The sequence below is a fragment of the Diplotaxodon limnothrissa genome, linkage group LG3, assembly GCF_057381915.1.
Source record: "Diplotaxodon limnothrissa isolate DT_005_m linkage group LG3, D_limnothrissa_male_GT1.1, whole genome shotgun sequence".
NCBI classification, from domain to species: domain Eukaryota; kingdom Metazoa; phylum Chordata; class Actinopteri; order Cichliformes; family Cichlidae; genus Diplotaxodon; species Diplotaxodon limnothrissa.
Window position 1 is genome coordinate 56,901,010 of NC_140598.1, and position 21,213 is coordinate 56,922,222.

Genomic DNA, 21,213 nt, shown 5'->3' on the forward strand with positions numbered 1-21,213 from the left:
TACTTTGTTCTACTTTCAAATTTGTGTATGTGAGCTGATAATGTTTCCAAATAACCATCTTTGTTTAAAAAAAAGAGTAAATTGCATGTTTTGAGTACAGAGACAGGCCCAAGAATATGTCAAGTGACATCAAATCAAGCGCTAAGCTGAATCTCGACTCAGCTCCATCTCCTGACCTGGATCGGGGCGGAGGAAACAGACTATATCTGGCAACCTAAACCTTTTTAAAGTGACTGAGAGTGTGAGGGAGACTGACTGGCACTGATGGGACCAGACCGGGACTGCGCGATGCCGTGCTGCACTGCACCCGGGCCTCAGAGCCTGATTGATAGAGTGTGATGAGACTGTCACTGAGCAAGGAGAGAAGCCGAGAGATAGGCTAGATGGAGGGAGGGAAGTGGGCTGACCAGGGGAGAGAGATAGAGAGAAATAAATCTGAGAACATGTGAAGGATGAAGTGGGGGAATGAAGTGGCTGGATGGAAGGTGGACATATGAAGGATGGGGAGGCGGAGCGCTGGGGGCGTGGGGTGGGGGGGGGTTGATGTTGGAGAGGTGAGTCAGATACTGAGAAGCTTACAGCTTTGCTTCTGAGCGAGATATACTTGGCATAAACAGATTTAGTTGATATGAATATCTGCAAAAACAGGATAAAACTTTTAAAAAAGGCAAGAAGTTATTTTTATGCAAGCAAAAATATCACATGACAAATTGTGGCTGATATTTATTAGGGCTGGATTTACTCCATTTACTAAACAAAAACTTTTTTTTACATAATGGAAAAAAATCTTTTGTAACTTGCAACACAATATGTTAGCACTTGCCGTTATTTTTATTTCTTAAAGAAAAGCAAAGGTAAACAAAAGATTGGTCTGCACATATAGTATATTCTGATGGGCTTGGGGAATATTCTCAGACGTTCCAAGCAGCTAGCATTAGGCCAAGAGCTGGAGGTTGTGTGCTCCACAATGCCCCCTACTGGGCAAATCCAGCAAGTCATTATAGTAAAGTTAAACTAAACTAAAAACTAAATGTGAAAAGTTGATGAACATGTTAATTTAAGCTTTCAAAACGTTATGTGTTCATAATCTAGTACCTTTACTGATTTTCCTAAACTTTGCCTCTGACACGTGCACTCCAAACAATAATAAAAGATTGTAATTAAAATATTAATTTAAAAGAATAACACTAAAGTCAGTAAAAACTAAATTGAAATATGTAAATCCTCTGAAAATTACCTGAACCTAAATTGAATGTAAAACAAAAAGTCAAAATTAAATTGAAGTAAAAGCTGATTTGAAAATTCAGAATGATAATAACTCTGCAGTGGGAGTTAATTGCACCACTAAGTTGAAAGACCAGCCTGGAAATAAATGAATGAATTACTGAGGATGGGTGCTAATAAATGCTCTTCAATAATCAGTGTGACCAACTTGAAACACGCCACAAAGTTGGGGATGAAATGGCGAAAATGTAGCTAATATATCTACTACTTCGGGATAACTTGTTAGCTAAGAAAGTCGTCAGAGGAAGACTGAAGTCTTACATACTTTCGCTTGCTTCTACAATATTACATCAACCATCCAGTGACAGGTTTCCACATCACTGCGTTTGCAACTTTCAAACCTGAGTGCTGGTGGCAGCACGGTGAGCAGCACTGTTGCCTTACAGCAAGAAGATTCCGCCATCAGGCCATGTTCTTTTTGCATGTTCTTCCCATGTTTGCGTGGGTTCTCTCCCAGATTTTACACATTTTTAGCACATTGTAGTATATCAGGTTTGATCATGAGAGTTCTCGTCTGTGCAACTTTAATTTCCAAAACTATATTTCTTGCACTGTATGTTGGCCATGTGAATATCCTAAATAGTTTATTGCCTTGTTTATCGGTTCATCAGCACCTGCTTTGGTCACAATATTAGATCTTGAGGACACATGGCATCTTGGCAATGAATGGACTACAGGCTGAGTTAAAGCCCTGTTCTGGGAATTCCACAGTTAGTGATTTTAGACTCAATAAAAGCACCATGTTTTAGTTTTATCCTTGCCTGAGGAAAGAAGGCTGACTCACCAGAACGCCAAAGTTATTATTAGTGCCTCACATGTGTGGAGAAAAGCTATGTGTATGTGCATGTCAGTGTGTGGAAGACAGAGAGAGAGAGACAGAGAGAGGCAGGCTGAGCCCTAGCAGTAGTGGTAAGTGCATGCAGGAGCAACATGAGGAGCTCTTATCTGCCGCCTGCCAAGCCCTGACCAGGGCCCTGACTCCTGCGCTCCCTCCCTCTCTCTGTCCGTCTCCAGCAGGGCTTCCCACTAGTCTTCTATTGGCAAGGCGGCCAGGTGAAATGAGCAATTCCTATTCAGGGACAGGAATGCTGCACAGACTCACCCTGTGAAATGGCTGCTCACTTTGGCAGATCAATGCACTCTCTTTCCCTTGTGCACTGCCACTGAGTGATAGCCAGGAAGAAAAAAGGAGGGGGAAAAATGAGTATGGGTAGAGAGACGGCAGAGGTGGTTTTGCATATGAGGTTGCACATGCACGAAAGTGTGTAGGGGGGGAGGCAGGGTGTTAGCAGGGCATTTAATGATATTTGCCATGGCTGCTCTGAGCGAGTGCTATTGGAGGAAAATGGGAAATGCTTTGCATATACTCAAAAAGACATGCAATATTGCTGTTCCTCTTTAAAAGAAAAAGTGCCGGTCCCCGTCCCACCGGATATGAGAATTTTCAGCTGCTCAACTGGAAATTTTTCCAATATGAATGATATTAGCACCAATCATATTAAAATGCTTAGTTGTGCCGAAATGAATTCCATACCTCTTCAGTGAGAGGCTCATATGTCAGACGTTTATAGCATAGCAAGTTTTAAACATAGGTTCAAAACTGTGAGATAAAATGTGCCTAATGTAGATTTATTCTCCAGCTCGTGATCGCACTCAATAGCCAGTGATTTTTTTTCTCCCCCAGCACACTGCATCTGCACTGTCTAGTACGCCTTCTTGCTCCTCACGGGTAATCTGTCCTTCCACATGTAATAAATCAGGATTTGAGGAGGGCTGGTGTAAGCCCAGCCAAAAATGAAATAACAACAAACTCTAACTGTTTATATAATGAAGAAAAAGTCATTCATAGTCATATTATATTGCAAAATATCTGTAATAATGCACCATTAATCTCTTTATTACATGGATAACCCACAGCAAAAAATGGCTTTTTTAAATATATATGTAATGGAAGTAAAAGCATTAAAAAGTTTACACAAATTCTGTCCACACTGTGCAAACACAACGTTTACAATCATCATGTTTGCTGCAGATGATTCTGTCATCGCCTTTGTGTAAGGCTAATATTTAAATAATCAGTCAGCGGCTGCGAAGAGGCCAGCGTTCGGCCAGATCTATTGTCCAAATGTCCAAACGAATCATAAAAAGCATCGTTAATACTCTGATTGTTTTGCTCTTTATTAAATAAACATGTCAAGAGCTTCATAAATCTTTTGCTCGCTGCACATCTGGACAAACACATTGGATTTCTGTGGTTTGAGCAACATGGCTGAATTACGTGTTTGACTCGTTCAAGAGTTGTGTATTTAATAAATGGGCAGTAGTTGTATAGTAGTTGTAATATTTTGCTCAGGCTTCATCAGAGTTCATAAACTCTGTGTCAAAATAAAACTGTGTCAAAGCACAAACATGTCCCTTCTTCACAGGAAAATCTTGAACATCCGCGTGGAAGTCAAGGGCAGATGAATGTATCGTTGTTACAGTATGAACACATTGAAAACTGAGCAGTCTGTGTTTGCCACGCTGTTTCAAAGAGTTACATTTTTGGAGTAGTGGCTATTGAGCAATACTGTTTTGAGGCAAATTACTACCATTTTCAATTCAGATGGCTGAATCATGATTCAAATGTAGAGCCTAATAAACCTTCTGCCCTTTATGCCAAAGAACAGTAGATTAAAGAATCCCTACTCAAGAGCTGATGTCTTGCAGGTTTTAGATGTGTCCTTGATCCAACACAGCTAATTTAAATGGCTAAATTACCTCCTCAACATGTCTTGTAGTTCTCCAGAGGCCTGCTAATAAACTTATCATTTGATTCAGGTGTGTTGAGCCAGGCTGAGATCTAAAACCTGCAGGACACCGGTCCTCGAGGCCTGGAGTTGGACACCCCTGCCCTACTAGAGGAAGAACTTGGAATTGGTCTTTGATGGACTAAATGTTACCAAGCAGTCTGCTTCAGTCTGTTTACCATGGGGGCAGTCTTGCACGTTTATTCCTCTTTTCCCATTATGCTGAGGATACTGTATTTTGCTACCATACTGAGTATAATTTCCCAGTTTGGTCTAATTTTGTCTTGGTGTCATTGTTATAGTCTATAGCAGCGGTCCCCAACCGGTTTAATGTCAGATAATATTTACATGGACCGGCCTTTAAGGTGTAGCGGATAAATACAACAAAATAAAATGATACGACCAAGACAAAAACGGTGGTATTTTGTAAATATAATAATAAACGCAAATTCACTGTGTGATTGTGTAACTTTATTAGCAGCGTCCTCCTGAAATGTGCCAACAACATCAAGAGTAACATCCTCCTCTCTGCCCCTTAATGCTCTCTGGTCGCTATGGTAACGCATAAATATTTCTTTCAAAATAAGACGCACAACTACAACATGGGAAAAGACCCAGGGAAACCGAGTTAACGATAAAAACCCTGAAAACTTCAACTCTCGCGTCCCGGTACCAAACGACTCACGGCCCAGTACCGGTCCGTGGTCCGAGGGTTGGGGACCACTGGTCTATAGAGTTCCTGTAAGCACAGCAAACAACTATAAACCTCAGCCTAAGTACAGATTAGGCTATTATAAATGAAATCACCTTATTCCCTATTGTACTTCATGAAGGAGTGGTAGTCTCTAAGCAATCAGACCACACCAGATTCATTAAAGTGTGCTTGCCAAATCTGTGCTGACTTACAATGACATACTGAACAAATTGAAAAAAAAAAAAGCAATACCTTAATGAAAAAGCAATTCATTAAGGGTCTAGTTTGAACCAGGAAATACACGAGCACTTGAACTAAATTTCCTTCTGCGTATCACATAAGAATAAAGCTTTTACAGCGGTGTCATAATTGAGCTTTAATCATTTGTTAGAAAACATACGCCGATGTGTAGAGATGAAGTACAGTTTTACAATTTAATTTCACACACTTATATGTCCCAATAAATTCCTACGGAGGCTTGCCGATTCATAGGTGCGCCACCAATCCTGCCGCCTCCGCTGCTTGTCAGGAAATGTAGACGAGAAATTTAGCTAACCTCATATTGAAGGATATATATCTCAGTGTGACACACAAATTGATTTAACCCTCATTGCTACTTTTCCTTTATTACAAAACTCTACGGCGACAATTCAAATTCTTATAAACTTTTTATTTAGCTCTCCTCCTTGTTCTATAAGGTAATTTATCATCCCATCTCCATAGCCCCGGTGCTTTTTCCTCCCCTCTCGCCGTCTCGAGTCTCTCAACATCAATGAAGCCTCAGTTGAAAATATAGTCAGGCCTATGCAGACATGACAGCAATAAAGTGCACTTGATTACATGGTTGAACGTAAGGACAAGGAGACAGAAGAGCAGAGGAAAAGAACACAGCCTCTCAGCTTTGATCGCGCCAAACATCTCGATTTTCGAAAGTCCTTTTTTTGTGCGGTTTCGGCAGAGGCAGGTGTGGGAAGGTTGAATCTTGGTCATCAGCTGTCAAGGCCATAATGAACAGCATTTACTAGTAATACCGTGCGCTGCCACATTTCAGGGTGTGAAATGTCAAAGTGTCCATTCTCCCCAAGCTAGTCAGAAGCTCCACTGTCAGGGCTTCAGCTGTAAACAATTGGGAAAGAGAGGCGAGACAGCAACAGAGAACGTTCTCCGTTTCACCCATTACAGTCTAAGTGTGAAAGAGTGGTAGAATGTCAAGCCTAGAAAAATAGAGATGCTTGCAAAGGGTAGAAAAAGCGGGTTTCAAATGGATTCCATTTGGCAGACACATAATGATAGCTATTAAACAAAACTGAGGGAAGTAAAGCAGGAGAGGGTGAGAGAGACACACAAAGACACAGAGAGACAGGCAGGGCGTAGCAGACAGACAGGCAGAGAGACACCTGCTGTTGCATCACCTGCTGTAATAATAGTGTTGACATTCAAATAGAGAGCTTTGACAATAGGAGCTAGCTGAGGCAGCACCCGGTATTCAAATAAAAGAACACATCAGGAAATATTAGCAAGCATCAGGACTTTTTCTTAGCGCGCAGTGAAAACCACTTGACCCTTTGGCATCCCGCAAGTGCTTATACAGTATAACTTAATGTGTGTGTCTGTGTGTGTGTGTAAAAGCAAGCGCAGACGACACCTTAAATGAGCCGATTCTCCACTTAACTCCTATTCATTCCATATAAACTGTGCATTCTGAGGCTGTGAATAGAACTATAGGAGCACTGTGTATTTGTTTATATCGTTATGCAATGCTGGAATAACACAGCCTAGAAGGATGCAAGGGTTGTTTTATTTAGTTTGTTATATATTATATATATTGTGTAAGTGCTGCTATTGTACATATTGTCAGTACCTTCTTTAAAATTGCTTCCATTCATTCACTGAGATTTGTGGTAAGGGTTTGCATCTTCCAAAAAAGGCATACTATATATACTATATTACAGAGGCAAAGATATACTGTATTCTTGCTCATAGCATGGGCTCTTATTTCGCAAACTGTATTTGGCAGCCCCTTGAATGCCCTCAAACCTCACTGATTTACACAAGTCAACAGCTCTTTACGGCCTCCTTAGTCCACATTTGCCTGTGCCAAAAACAGTCACACCAGGAGCTGCTCACACCGGCACTGGAAGAATGCATATAGAACAAGTCAGCTGATGGTTGCAAACCCATCATTAAAAAGAGATAGATAAACCGCTTTCATAATAATAATTATAGTAATGATAATAATGATAAGCACTATATATTATAGTTACCACTATATATTATAGTTACCATAGTTACTGCTTAGTTACCATGTAATTACCATGCAACTTACAATTTATATGTATGTAAGTAACGGTTATTGTGTGGTTATTACCTCTTTGTTCCCACAGTGTTACACCACTGTTACAATGTTATCAGAAGCTGTTATTTTAAAAACAACAATAATGATAATAGCAACAATGTTAGAACTTTATATTACAAACTTGTTACCATGTAATTACCATGCAATATTTTTCTTAATTTATTAAATAATAATATTTATGCAGGATATTTACAGTTAAATGTAGGTAAATGCACAATGCTACCCCATTATTACAATGTGATTATGTGAAGCTGTAAGAAAAAAGGGTGCCAGCATAATAATAGCGATTACTGTTTTAGTAATGTACATGCTCTCTGTCACTGTGGATTCTAAAAGTGAAAAGAAAAACCCTAGAAACTGTCTGCTCTCTGAATCTATTACACGAATGCTATTGCTATGGGTGGAAACCATGTTTTCAGCAACATTTTGGGGAACAGTGTCTTTCTCCTATTACACAACTCAATGCAGAGTTCGATTTGCACTTTATGTAAATGTGTTCGAGTCTCTGGAAGGCAATTATTTCTCAGTCCTTCAATGAAATTAATCACAGCTTTGTTGGAATGTATAGGTTTTGTTTTTCTTGACTGGCATTCCAATTCCACTCACACTTCCAGTCTTTAATTATCACTGTCATGGTATCTTGAATACCCAGGTTAAACATAATTCAAAAAACGGAACGGACCATTAGTCGGCAAATTCTTTTTGGACTCTCTCTTTCATGCACCCCACATGCCCCCGATGGGACTATCAATCAAAATCCGATTCAGCTGATAATCGCATTCACCGATGCACGTATTTTATTCTCTTTTAAGTGCCCGGCCGTCTTTTGTGTCAATGTAGACGTGCCGTGATTGCAGTAGAAACTTTTCATGTTTGAATTCAGTGGGGTTTGAAAGACTGCAGATATCAGCAGATTCTTGCTGATGCACAGGTCAATACCTATTATAGTAAAAGCAATAGTCATTGTAGTGCTCCTGCATTACCAGCTCCAGATGCTGTTGCCTTCAAAAGCTGTGACACTTTCTATAGTGATTTGATGCTAAATCTGATGGTTTAAGAGCGCTCTGATTGTTTCTCTACTCCTTTCTGTACTACGTGAGCAGAAAAATAAAAGGTATGCACTCTGAAAAAGTGTCTCCACTATACGTAGAGCAAATTGTGTTACAGTCGGCTTTTCTCAAAGTGTAAATTGGACATTTGCCATCAGCGCTCTTTGAAACTGCCAAAGCCTTCCTGATATCTATTTGCCTTTATCGTATTTAAGTAATTGTTCTTGGCTTCTGTGTTAATGCAGTACTACATCCATTAGCATGATGCTTAATAGCTAAATTTGGGACCATCGAAGACCAGTCAATTACTTTACTTTCCTATCAACCTCCATTTCAAAAAGCACTTGAGGAAACGATTTTCCATTACAACTCACTCCTTAATTGTTGAAGAGTATAAAAGCTACACTAATGCAAAAGAGGAAAAAAAGTTGTTTTAATAAATAAATTAAATCATTTCAATCCTTTCATCAATTTCCAGTCATTGTTTTGGTACCGATGCATTAAAAGTGGCACATTTTGGTTTTGTTAGCAATTTTCAAGCATAATTCCAAAGTTTTACAAAACTGTATTAGTTTTTTTGGCTGGCTTCTGTTTCTTATCATTTCTTGGATTTTCTTTTTTTCAGCCATACTTCATGTTTACAAATTAAAACTACACCTTGTTATTGTGGTGCCGATTTAGCTCAGTGCATTGAGCAGGCGCCCACTTACCATACAGTTAACAGCGGCCGGCCCGCGGCCCTTCGCCGCATGTCTTCCTCTCTTTCGTGTGCTCTATACTTTGTGTCTATTGAATAAAATTATTAATTACTTATTTACTGAGCCATACTTTAAATATAAGATTCCTTCTATAAAATGGGTCATAAAAAGGAAGACATTTACTTTTTACAGCACTTGGTACAGTAAATATTACAGTGAATTTGCTTATGTAGTAGATAAAAAATGCAATGGCGGTTTACACTGGACTAACATATCAGTGCAAAGGAGTTCCTGACATGGTGTTCATATAGGCTATTTCAAGAGCAGACGATGCACTGACTGATAGCCATTGCTAGCATATGCTAGAAATTAAACATGCAGTTAAATGTTTTTTCCTAACATTCTCAAAAGTAATTGTAGTTGCCTCTGTCTTACATATTTAAATATTTCCTGTAAAAAAAAATAAAATAAAACATTGTCTTTTTCTGTAATTTAGCTGAAAAGTTCAAAGCCAGAGTTAATATGGTTTTGGTATATTAGCAGGAACCAATTATTGCAAGCGTGCTTATCACTTGTTAATTCCTGGTCGTACATGGACGTAAACTATTATAACAAGCGGGGCTGGGAAATTTTTAATATTTGACTGCATTCAGAAAAGGGAAAAGAAAGAAAAGAAGCGTTCTGATTTATACAAGAGAGCAGAGGAGCGCAGACAAGCATGAGCGACTTTAAAGTTTTTTAAAGGAAATGAGATTTGGAATATGACAGCGCTCCTAATATCCTCATGCACAGCTTCTCAGCATGTATGCTAATGTCCTGCCCTGACCACTAATACACAGGAGGAAAAGTGGGGCTAAATAAAAATGAGGAGAAACCTGTGAAATATAATTCTAAATGCCTAAAACGACTACAGTATCAGCCGTCTTGGATCTGTACTTCTTCATTCGGATGTTCTCATTTGTATCCACACCTGTGTCATTCACAGCCTTACGTCTTAACCTAATTTCATGGTCTGTGGGTTTGGATGGATGGCTCTGCTGCAACCTTTACACCGAGGGGAGGAGAGAGAGTGCCGTGAGTGCGTATGGTGCGCGCGCGCGTGTGTGAGCATCTGTGTGAGTGTGCACTTACACAATAGCACAATTGGGGAAGAGCAAAGAAGAAAGAGAGAGAGAGAGACCGGATGCACCGCTACAATAGCACAGAGAATTGTAGTCAGTGGCAGATATTAACCTTTTAACCTTGTACTTTCTGTTAACAAAAATACATTAAGCTGGATAGCTGACAGCGAATTGGGGTTTTACAGACTTTGACTGAGCATGACTGAATGATGAGGTGGACCTATTTTGTGGTAATGCACTTCAATTACAAGTCTGCTAAAAACACATAAGCTCAAGCAAGATATATTAGGGAATTTGGTAACGGCAAATTATTCCCATTGTTGATCTGAATGACATATGAACTACGCCTGACTGGAAAAGCTGGAGCAGGGAAAACAATGCAACCTTACATACAGAGCAGCGGATGAACTTTAACGATCCCAAACAGAATTAGTCACCGATTGTCGTTGATTAGATAACAGGTATTTTCTAGTAGATGCGATTATTTTTGGGGTCAGCGTAACAGCTCGGTGTGTTCTTAAGCAAAATGTCAACATTGCCCTTTTATCTTTTGGTGTGACGGCTTATTTAGCCAAACCATGCATGACACCAATTATACTGGAGGGAAATCGATTCCAACAAAGCTCTCTACTTGGACAAACAATAAAATGATCAAAGTGACTGGATGGTTTTTTTTTTCTTCCAACAAGCAGCAAAATTACTTTGTACTTTAAAGCTTAGTTTTTAACCCGGTCAAAATGGGTAATTCTTAAAGCTGTTAAAGAGTGTTCTCCAGCGTGATATGAAGACATGGATATACACACAGAGAGGAAAAAGAAAGCTAAATAAGCAGCAAGAGCAACAAAGAGGAAGAAACAAGATGAAAGACGAACGCTGCTTCGCTATAACAACAGAAGGACATCTCATTGTTTTGTTGCAAATTGTCCCAATCGAGTCCACAGAGTTTTACCGTAGGCACAATTGTTTTTTCACACAGTAAGTGACATAGCTGGTCACAGTCTATTTAAAGAAACTGATACTTAGTGCAGTCTTCTTGCTGTAGCTTTCACATATCATAATGCATAATAAATCACATTTTGATGTTATGACAGAACGTGCAAATTTACTAATAACTAATAATAATAGATTTGTCATTTCTTTTTGGTAATTTGTATCAACTTGTCCAAAAGTTCAAATAATAAAGATTGCTAACACAATTTAAAGCAAATCCTTCCCGTGCTAGGTGTAGCGGCACTGTTCTTCAGCGGATTATTCACGGGCACATTCTGTGCTCAATTAAAAACGCGCCATTTTCTAATTATTAACGGTTTATCTTTGTCTCACACATGGTTCTAAGAGACCACCACTGCTGCATTTAATCAACCCCTTACCTTGCTTTTGAGACATTTAATTTTCCATGCTGTCATTATCCATGTGCATTTTGTCAAGTTCAGAAGAGAGAAGAAACAGTGAGTCGCCCAGTTTGCATGAAGCTTATTTTAATTACTGTAGTATCTTACTCTGCTACTGTCCTCACTGAAAGTACAGTACTGTGAAACATATTAAAACCATAATGAATATGCTAATTAGCCTTTTTTATATTCAGAACCCAGCTGTGGTTTTATATTCTAATGATAAAAGCATCTTTTTATGTAAGCTATAATAAGTGCATGTAATTGCTGATATTATTGTAATTGATGTCTATGTTACGATGCAGGAGTTCATCGTGACTGAGCTACGAGTCTACAGCACGGCCTTAATCCCTTTAACTTGTGATTGAACACATAAAACCAGTGATTTGAACAAACCGCTGGTCAGTGTTTTTATCAGGAAGGAACATTTTCATGGTCAAAACGTATACAAATGGCCAAGGCTACATAATCACACATGGATTAATGCACGAAGCCCAAAAACTTGCCTACACCAAGGAGGCACAGAGTTAGCATGGTAACATGTTTAAATTAGCACTGTATAGTCAAGCGTAAAAGATTTTAGAAAGTATCAAAGTATCAAACTTTAGCATATAATTTAAAATACAAAAGGCACCTCCACTGCAAACAATAAATAAATAAAATAAATAAAAAACTTTTGTTAGGCGTTACAGTGTGCTACACTATTTTTTGACTGTGCTTTAACAAGGGAAGGCTGGTCGCTGTATTTGTCGCCAGGAAATGTGATGATTACTTTTTAAGGACATGCTTTTGGATCAGTGTCACTGCAGCAGCAAGAGTGAAAGTTGTGCCGGATGTGCGGATTTGAACGGGAATATTAAATTACACCTGCTTTTGATAATAATGCCGGGCATGCTGAGTATCTGTGACAGTCCAAACCCACCCTGAGGACACAACAAATTGTACCTGCTGTTCCCGATGGGCTGTCCAGGTGTGCTAATAATTTCTTCATTTTAAAGACTGTTTACTGCTCGGTGCCGTTCTTCCTGTTCTCAAAGGGCTCAATGCAGTGCTGTGAAAAATTAAGTAGATCTCATGATTCAATAGCTTGTAGAATCTTTGGAGAAGAATCATTTCTGCATGACTTGGTTGTAAAAGACTTTTGGGGACTTTTTCTTTATAGTGGCGCTTTAGTTCACTGAAGTTTGCAAGTATTTGTTTATGCACAGAGTTCTTAAAGTCCCACGACAGCATTTCAATCAGACCGAGGTCTGGACTTTGACTGGGTCATTGCGATGCCTCGACTCTTTTCTTTTTCAGTCATTCTGTTGTGGATTTGCTGCTGTGCTTGGGATCATTGTTCTGTTGCATGACCCAGTTTGGGCGAAGCTTCAGAAGTCAGACTTTCTTTTTCGCAGGACCGTATGGCATGTGCCAGAACCACACAGACCATTTCCTGAAGTCTGCTGTGACTGTCAAGCCCCATGGTCCAGGAAAGCCTTATATGTGATTACCTCATCATACAGTTCTGCAGACTCCCATATTTGGCATGGCCACAGCCAGAGACTAGAGATGCCAAAAGTTCAGTTACACTTTTAGATAGTTCTTGCCAACAAATATAGCAGGAAGTATTTCACATTCTGAGGCTGGATCATAAAATAAATCAATTTTACACTGTGTGGATACAAATTGGGCTGGGGGTGATTTATCATTTTACTGGTGTCCAGGCCATTTTGGGTTAAATTAGGGATTTTGCAATGAGGAATGACGTGTTATTTGCATTTTTTTTTTATGGCACCGAGTCACCCGCAAAATACAGAATCAAAAACCTTGTAAATCAGAGGGAATAGTTGGAAAGTCTCTGCTCGGTCTCGTAATCTGTCTCCTGTCTTAACAAGAGGTGTCTGAGGCAAGAGTGGGGAAGAAACCCAAGTCTCACTGGTACAATTACAGAAGTGCACTGCAGTCACTTAGCCTGCTAATACACGGTGTGATATTAATTACTGTTTGTAAACAATGCACTTTGCAGAGATTATTGCATGCACTCTGCGTCCTCCATTTGTGTTTGGTAATTCTCACAAGTGATTAAGTGGTGCAGCAAGGACAGCTGTTCAAGATGAGTTCATTGGCATGTTTAATTAATTGCACTTGAGATAATTATTCAATCATTACTTTGATTAATTTTCTGCGTCCCAGATAATGCATCAAACGTCTGCTCGACGTCAATAGTTTTGAAAGCATGAGTAAAACAAGCCAAACCGATTTTGGGGGGTTTTGATTTAGGACTAAAGTAAGCTTTTGTTTCCGAAAATAATGCCAATGTCAGCCCGCCACGATGGGAATTCGTTATTTTGAACGCATGGTTGATCTGAACAATGCTAATGCTCACTTAACAGGCATACCATAAAGGTTGCTGTAACACCTGTCGAGCCAACACATCAGCAGCACCCTGCCACCGCTCACTTCCCTGTTTTAAACTCATTTCAGTCTGCGTTGCGTTTAGAACAGGCTTATTCTTCACCTCCTCAGATATGCAGGGTAGTGGCAACATCCAACTGAAGGAAAGCCAGGCAAATCGTTTGTGAGAGATCTTGTCAAACAGATTAATTCCCACCCTGGGCCTTGGGGTTCTGGACCGTTTTTCTGTCATGCTGCTTTGCCAGGCTTCCTCTTGATAATACCCCAAAGATAAAATTAATTGTGCAGGGAGATGTGGGATGGGGAGTATCTAAAAGGACCTTGAGCAACACATGAAGCTCTCTTTTCCTCTCCGCTCCTCTGCATGTGAAAACACAGAAACAATCAAACCGTCAAAAGCATGACAGATTGCACCGATGATCGCTAACTTTGTTAAGAAGTTTCTGGAAGCGGGAGGTCCTGACAGAAATGTGAAGGGACAAAATCAACCCTTGTGGAATAGCCTTGTCTTCAAATGTCTGTGCTTAAATTACCGTCAAAGTGGAATCCCCTCACGTCATCAGCAGTTTACAAAGAAGCACGTCACACTAACATTTGCCTGCAGCTGTCTAGCTGTTCATCTGCAGGCTGAAGCACATATTCGTCTCTTCTTTGACGCCGATGTTCAGAGTTTAAACAAACTAAAGATGTGGCAGAAATTTAGCATTGACACAGAATCTAATACAAGAATATGAGTCATGCTGACGGCATTGTGATGCAACACAGTACTTAGGCAAATAACCGCTTTGCGTCACTGTTATAAAATGCTAATATTAGTAATGACTGAAGTGCTATTTTTTTTCTTTGGAGCCATTTGGTCAAAAATGTAATATTAAACTAATATAGTTAGTGCCAACTGGATCATCAAGTTGTTAAAGTGTTAGTGTGGATGTAAATTTCGATGCGATTCATGGGATAGCTATTAAGGCATTTTATTGACAAAGCCTGAAGACAACAAAAGTCTCAGAAATCATCCTCCTGAGACCAATGGATGCCTGTACAAAATTTCATGACAAGCAATCCCTTAGTTACTGAGATTTTTCTAACCACAATGCTAGCTAACCACAATGCTAGCTAAAATGCTAGCTAAACGCTATTTTTCCTGTTCATACTGCCCAATCAGCTATACCTACAACACCGGAGCCAAATGCAGACACACTTGTGTGAAGCAGACCTTTTCCACAACCTCCTGTCGCCATGTGTATCTCACTACATTACAGAACAAGTGCTGATCCCTGCTGTGACATTGTCTCTGTCTTCACCATTGCCCTTCAAAAGCTGCCCAAAGAGCAATTGAACCAAGAACAAAAATCCATAGAGGGCAAAACAGAGGAGCAGGTAGACTGTGGCAGCTGTACTTCTGCTGTTTTTTAATAGCTCCTTGGCAGTGGAGCTGCCCCTGTCACCTCTACTGCAGATGGTGCAAATGAGCCTTTATATGCTGCTGTTGGAGACTGTGGACATGCAGCCAAAGCCCAATCGCAATCCATGTTTGCATGGAGAGATGACTCAAACAAAAGCGTTGCTTTTAGTTCTGTCAGAGTCAAAACACATTTTCAGCTGCCTGAGAGGTAAAAAAAAAAAAAGACAAGAAAAAGAAAACATGTTACTACTAGTGCTTAAATCAGGATTTTTGTCAGCTACAGTATTTTTTTCCTGCACACTAGAGTGACTGTTGTTGCAGCTCTTGCTGTAATTTGTATATTTTTTAGTAGCATATACTGAGATGTTGGTACTGTCAAGAGTTGTAGTATTTTATGAATAAGAGATGAGATCATTGAACTGCTTGCTGCACATCCGTTCCTTTGCAGAGGCAGTCAAACTGTCGTCCGAGCACACTTAGAGCAAAACAGTTCTTGAGAACAACAATGTTTGGCAGTTTCCATTTGTGTGGATTTGAGTCTCATTTTACTGAGAACTTCCTGCTCGTACTCTGTGCACGTACACAAAGGCAGCCCTGTGATAACCCTCACAGTCCCTGGGCAGTCTACATCCAACAGCTTTGAGCCTTAGAAGTTGCCGCTGTCACAGTGTGACATCATGAGCTGGGCTGGCAGTGTCCCAGTGGTGTTCTCCTTTGGAGCCAGAGATATTCTTCGACAGAGCTCATCCTGTGATTCCACAGTGTCACTCACGGGCCCAGACAGCCAGGATGACAGCCCTGGAATGAGAGCTCAAGAGCAGGTAGAAACTGTTGACAGGACCCTGGGGAGCAATTATGAGCAAAGCCCCACGGGCTTGCTCAAAGGAAACCACAGCTCGTTTAAGTCGATTAAAAAACAAACCCGCACCCCTGTTAAGGGATAGCACTTCTTGCTAGATTGTTGGACAAAAAAGTTTGATGCTCAACTGGTGACGGATTAATAATAAAAACTCCAAGGGGTTGTCAAAACTAAAGAGTTAAGCTTCAGAGTAAATTAGACTATTTGGATTTCCTGTCAGCAAAATCTTGTCAGTCGTCATCTGTGAATCAGTGAATAGTAAACGTAGTGATGTGATTAACAACTTGACCTTTTGCGAGCTTTTCTACTCTTCAGCACTTGTGTTTTTAAGCCTAGAAAATCCAACAGGAATAAATTCAATAGCTACGTTTGACACTCAGCACTTCACTCTCTTTAAAATACCTTGAAATAATCAAGGCAGACAGGTAATGGTTTGGAATAGGATTCAGCTTGCTGCCCTGTGACAGACATTTCCAATTAAAAAGGGTAAATAACTTGAGATTCATCTATTTCACCCTGTCCCGAGATATATCAGTCTATCGTGCTTTAAATCCGTTCAGCCCTGAAATGGTAATATCACAGATTTGGATTTCCTAGGAAAGAGAAATGTCATATAGTTCCAATATCCTCACACTGCTATTTAAATCTCCCTACCCTGTCTGTGTTAGAGTTTTCACGAGGCAAACGGAGCATGGGAGGAAGCCAGTGATATTATAAACATTATATTGTAGCTGGAACTTTACAGAGAGTGTGTTTGCAAGACTTTTGGATTTGGCTTTTTCTGGCAGCAGTGTGCCAAGGCGTACGTTGCTCACAGGTGGTAATGCCATAACTTTTACAACCCACTGTTCTACCCGTGGGATGCAAACTCTATGCGTTACTTTCACCAGCTGCTACTATGTACAATTATTTGGATTATTGAGAGCTACTACGTGTTACACAAATATGAACATGTAGTTTGTACCAGTAAATTAGACTATGAATTCACTGATTCAATGGAGTTTGGTAATTAAAACAACATTGTAGAAAGGAAAGCAGAGCAAATGAAAGGAAAAACACAGTATGACAGACATTGTGAAAGAGTCAGAAAATCTTTAATTGAGATTTTGCTCACATGTAAACCGCATGACATAGTGATAAGCATGCTGACAGTGTAGGATCAAGCGATTAATCCCCCAGTCGTACAGGCTTAGAGGTTAGCCCATGACTATCTGGCAACCACGAGTCGTGAGGGAAAAATTAGCACTCTCCAACCAGTTGCAAGAGGTTGCTGGAAGCTGATAGCAGTCTCTGGGGAAAATGATTGCTAAAAACTCAGAGACCATTCAGTGACCCCTATTTTTCCCTAGTGACCCTTTAGGGAAAAATGTATTCTCTCAAACCGGTTTGCAAAAACCTCCTTGTGATTGCCTTGGTTGCTAGCATATTGCTGCAAAAATGTGATTAGCTAAACAAGCTAATTATGTCGTCAAACTGACACGTGTAAACTTGAGGTTTGTGAATTTCAGCTGTGGGCTAGCAAGATGTCTGTAAAGCATATCTTCTCCTTTTCAATATAAAAGATGTAGGCTGAATATCCCTGTCTTACTGTATCCATGAAATGAACTAGCATGTTGATCTTGTATGACGCTGATCATATCAAAATACCGGCTATCTGTAAGCAAAGCTGGAACTTTGCACATGTAGACTAGACGAGGGGGAAAAAACCTTTTGAATATCAGGCGATATTTTCTTCTTTTTTTCTGTCCAAAGAAGGAAGTAGGTTAAGTTGTGCTTGCATGAGCTGTTTCATTTTTGCTAAATAACAACCCCTTTCAAAGCTGTCTAAACTGATCGGCGTTGTCCGGTCTGATGTTGTGTAACCTCACAGATACTTTGAGCTACCTCCTTATTTCCCAAGGGGAGGCCACAATGGATGGATCCTCATGTTTGTTACACCAGATGCCCTTCCTGACATCATTTATCTGGGCTCTGGATCGACATTAAGAATACATTAGCTTGTAACCCCTGGGGGGCGAAATTGAACTAGGAAGCTTTCCCTTGTAAGCAGCTGTGTTAACTACCACACCATAAAGCCACTGTCTGATGTACTATAACCTGATACTTGTCGGTTTTGGTAGCTCATATCCTGACAGCAGTGCAGTTTTCGGCTGCAACTCTCTACTCCGCTTTAACCTCCAACTAATCTTCTGGGGGAGGGTTTTAATTCAGACTGTAATTTCTGCTCTGGTACTATTGTTATATAGAATTTAAACAAAGTCTAAATATTATGTATTTTTCCCCTATAACCCCATAACCTAAAATTTCTGACATTATTCAACTGACATTTACTACATAAACCAAACTTTTTCCTGGCCTGATCTCAATCTGGCACAACTGGTTGCGCAGACCAGTGCTGCGAGTGTGATGAATGGGCCGCCTTTGGCCCAAAGCTTGCCCAACTGCTAATAACCAGAGCTGATTTCAAGTCCAAATTACCCCACATCCACATATGCATCCCAAAAGCTCAGCCAAACTTGGATTACTGCTTTTCGAATACAAGTGAGCGACATTTAGCTGTAATCAGCTCCACTTGGCTGACTACCTGCACTACTGTAGCCTGAGTCTTGCCCTGCTTTTGCCTCGATTAACTCCAGCCTGCACTGATGAAATGCAGCATCATGATAGTGGGGAACATCCAAGGGATGGAAAAAGTCTTCTTTTTTAAATAAATAAAGTGACATGACTCATTAATGTGATGGATGACTTTGCAATTTTCTGGGACCTCAGCATCGACCCAGCCCCACCAGCCCCCTTCAGGAGTACCCCTTGTGGGCCATTCCCAGGTGAAAGCTGGACATTTAAACGTGTCCCTTTTAAGTGCTGAGGCAAGCAGGTCCGCTGGGCAAATGATTGCCCTTTTTAGCTCTTGAAGCTCCTGAGGACCCATTTAACTGTGAAAATAAAATTGTTACATTCACCTAATAGCCAGTTAGTCTAAATTATACAGCAATATTTTAAATGACAAAAACAAAAGCTAAAAATAAATAAGAATATAAATTAAGTTAATTATCATCTGTAAACGCTAAGTGGAGCACATTTTATAGATTGAGAACCAGCGGATTTAAAACAGACTCTTGCTAGTTTGTTTTAACGATGGGCGATCGTGGCTCAAGAGTTGGGCGTTCGCCTTGTAATCGGAAGGTTGCCGGTTCGAGCCCCGGCTTGGACAGTCTTGGTCGTTGTGTCCTTGGGCAAGACACTTCACCCGTTGCCTACTGGTGGTGGTCAGAGGGCCCGGTGGCGCCAGTGTCCGGCAGCCTCGCCTCTGTCAGTGCGCCCCAGGGTGGCTGTGGCTACAATGTAGCTGCCATCACCAGTGTGTGAATGGGTGGATGACTGGATATGTAAAGCGCTTTGGGGTCCTTGGGGACTAGAAAAGCGCTATATAAACAGGCCATTTACCATTTAATCTTGTTGACCAAAAATGTAAATTAGGAAGGGCAATTTTTGTTCATGAAGGAGATCATGACACATTTAGTTAATCCGTCGCTGTCAAAGCCCAATACTTTTAATCTATGCTATTCAAGTTCTAATTGCGCCTCAGTCATGTTTTAAATTATCTGATAGCATCATAGCTTTAAACTTGAAAGAATCCACATTCAGAAATAAGCTTAAAAAAACATTCAACCTTTCTCGTAGATTCATGAATGTTTCAAACTAATTTGATTGTTCTATCAAAGTCTCTGTGACTTTACCAAAATAAAGTGTGTGAGAAATGTGAAACCTTTTACAGCAAATGGTGTAATCCTTTGTATTTTCAGCCTTTTTGGGTAAAGGTAGATGTCTTCAGATTTCAGGCACAGTATTTCCAGCACCTAGAGTATGCTACACCATATTATACAGTACACTGTGTATACAGTGCACAGCAAACCCCCAGACAAATCGTGTGTTTAGAGTCGATGACCACAGTATGTAGTCTGGTGTGATGGAGTCCTGCCTACACTTTTTTATGGCACTAAATGTTCGCAGTTTCAAAAAAGTCACTTGAGATAGAACTGATCTATATACGGCAGCCCTGATGTTGCATAACACGCTGCCTAAGTACTGATTACTGGCAATTATGTCCAGAGACGGCTGACACAGTCAGATCTATTATAATGCATCCACTCTACAGACACTCACAGAGTTGTACCCTCGCTATCGGTGGGTGACTGGACTTAGTTTCTATGGGAACCAAAGTGCAACACACACTGGTAAAATGAAAATACAGCTGTTGTTGTTCAGACAAACGGTATAAAGCAAAAGTAAAGCCGACTGTTTTAGAACTGCTACGAGCTGAGCAGCTGTTACACTAAAGATATCCCAGCTTATAGTTATAGTATATATACTCATAGTTTTTTGGAGGGGTAACAGCACTAGATGACAAAATCCATTACATATGTGATTGAGCTTCATACTTTTGCTATGCTAAACTCTGAATGTTCAATGATAGCAGAGTTAGGTGGCAGTTCCAAACCTTTTTTGTGCCACGTACTGGTTTATGTTCGACAATATTTTCACGGACCGGCCTTTAAGGTGTCGCGGATAAATACAACAAAATGAAACCAGTACCAGTACCAAAAAAAAGAAGATTTATTCATAACACATGGGAAAACAACCAGGGAAACAGAGTTAACGAGAAAAACGATAATAAAATAACGAACCCTGAAAATCATAAATTTCACAGCCCGGTAACAAACGACTCAAGGACCGGGGGTTGGGGGCCACCGCTTTAGATAGTCTTAGCTGGTTAAAGTATGAACTTACAGCTGCACAGCCAGCTTTAAATAACTCAGATGTTTGTGCTTCATCAACAATAAAGAAATGATATCACATTAGACCCCAGTCACACCAGCCCAAGGACCCATTTAAGTGTGTTTCTCGATCGGTTGGCGTGTGGTTCCTGGACAATGAGGACAGTTGCTGAGGCAGGCAAGTTTATTAAGTCCGATTAATGCGGACCTAGAGACTGATTAGTGACCCCCCCCTCCAGTGAACGTTTTCTGTGATTTGAGTTTTATTACCACTTGACAAATGTTTGCAGACAAGTTGGCATTTTCGATGCGAACTACTACCCGCTTGGCATCCACTTTTTGTGAGAGATTTAGCCTAGCAAAAGCCTAAACCTCCAGCAGCGACATGCCAACCGCAC

The 21,213-nt window shown here is 40.3% G+C and overlaps 1 protein-coding gene across 1 annotated transcript in view; it reads left to right on the forward strand.

Annotated features, from left to right (window-relative positions):
• Nucleotides 1-21,213, forward strand: part of ptprda (protein tyrosine phosphatase receptor type Da) — a 418,772-nt gene that overhangs the window by 183,614 nt on the left and 213,945 nt on the right. The window lies entirely within an intron of this gene.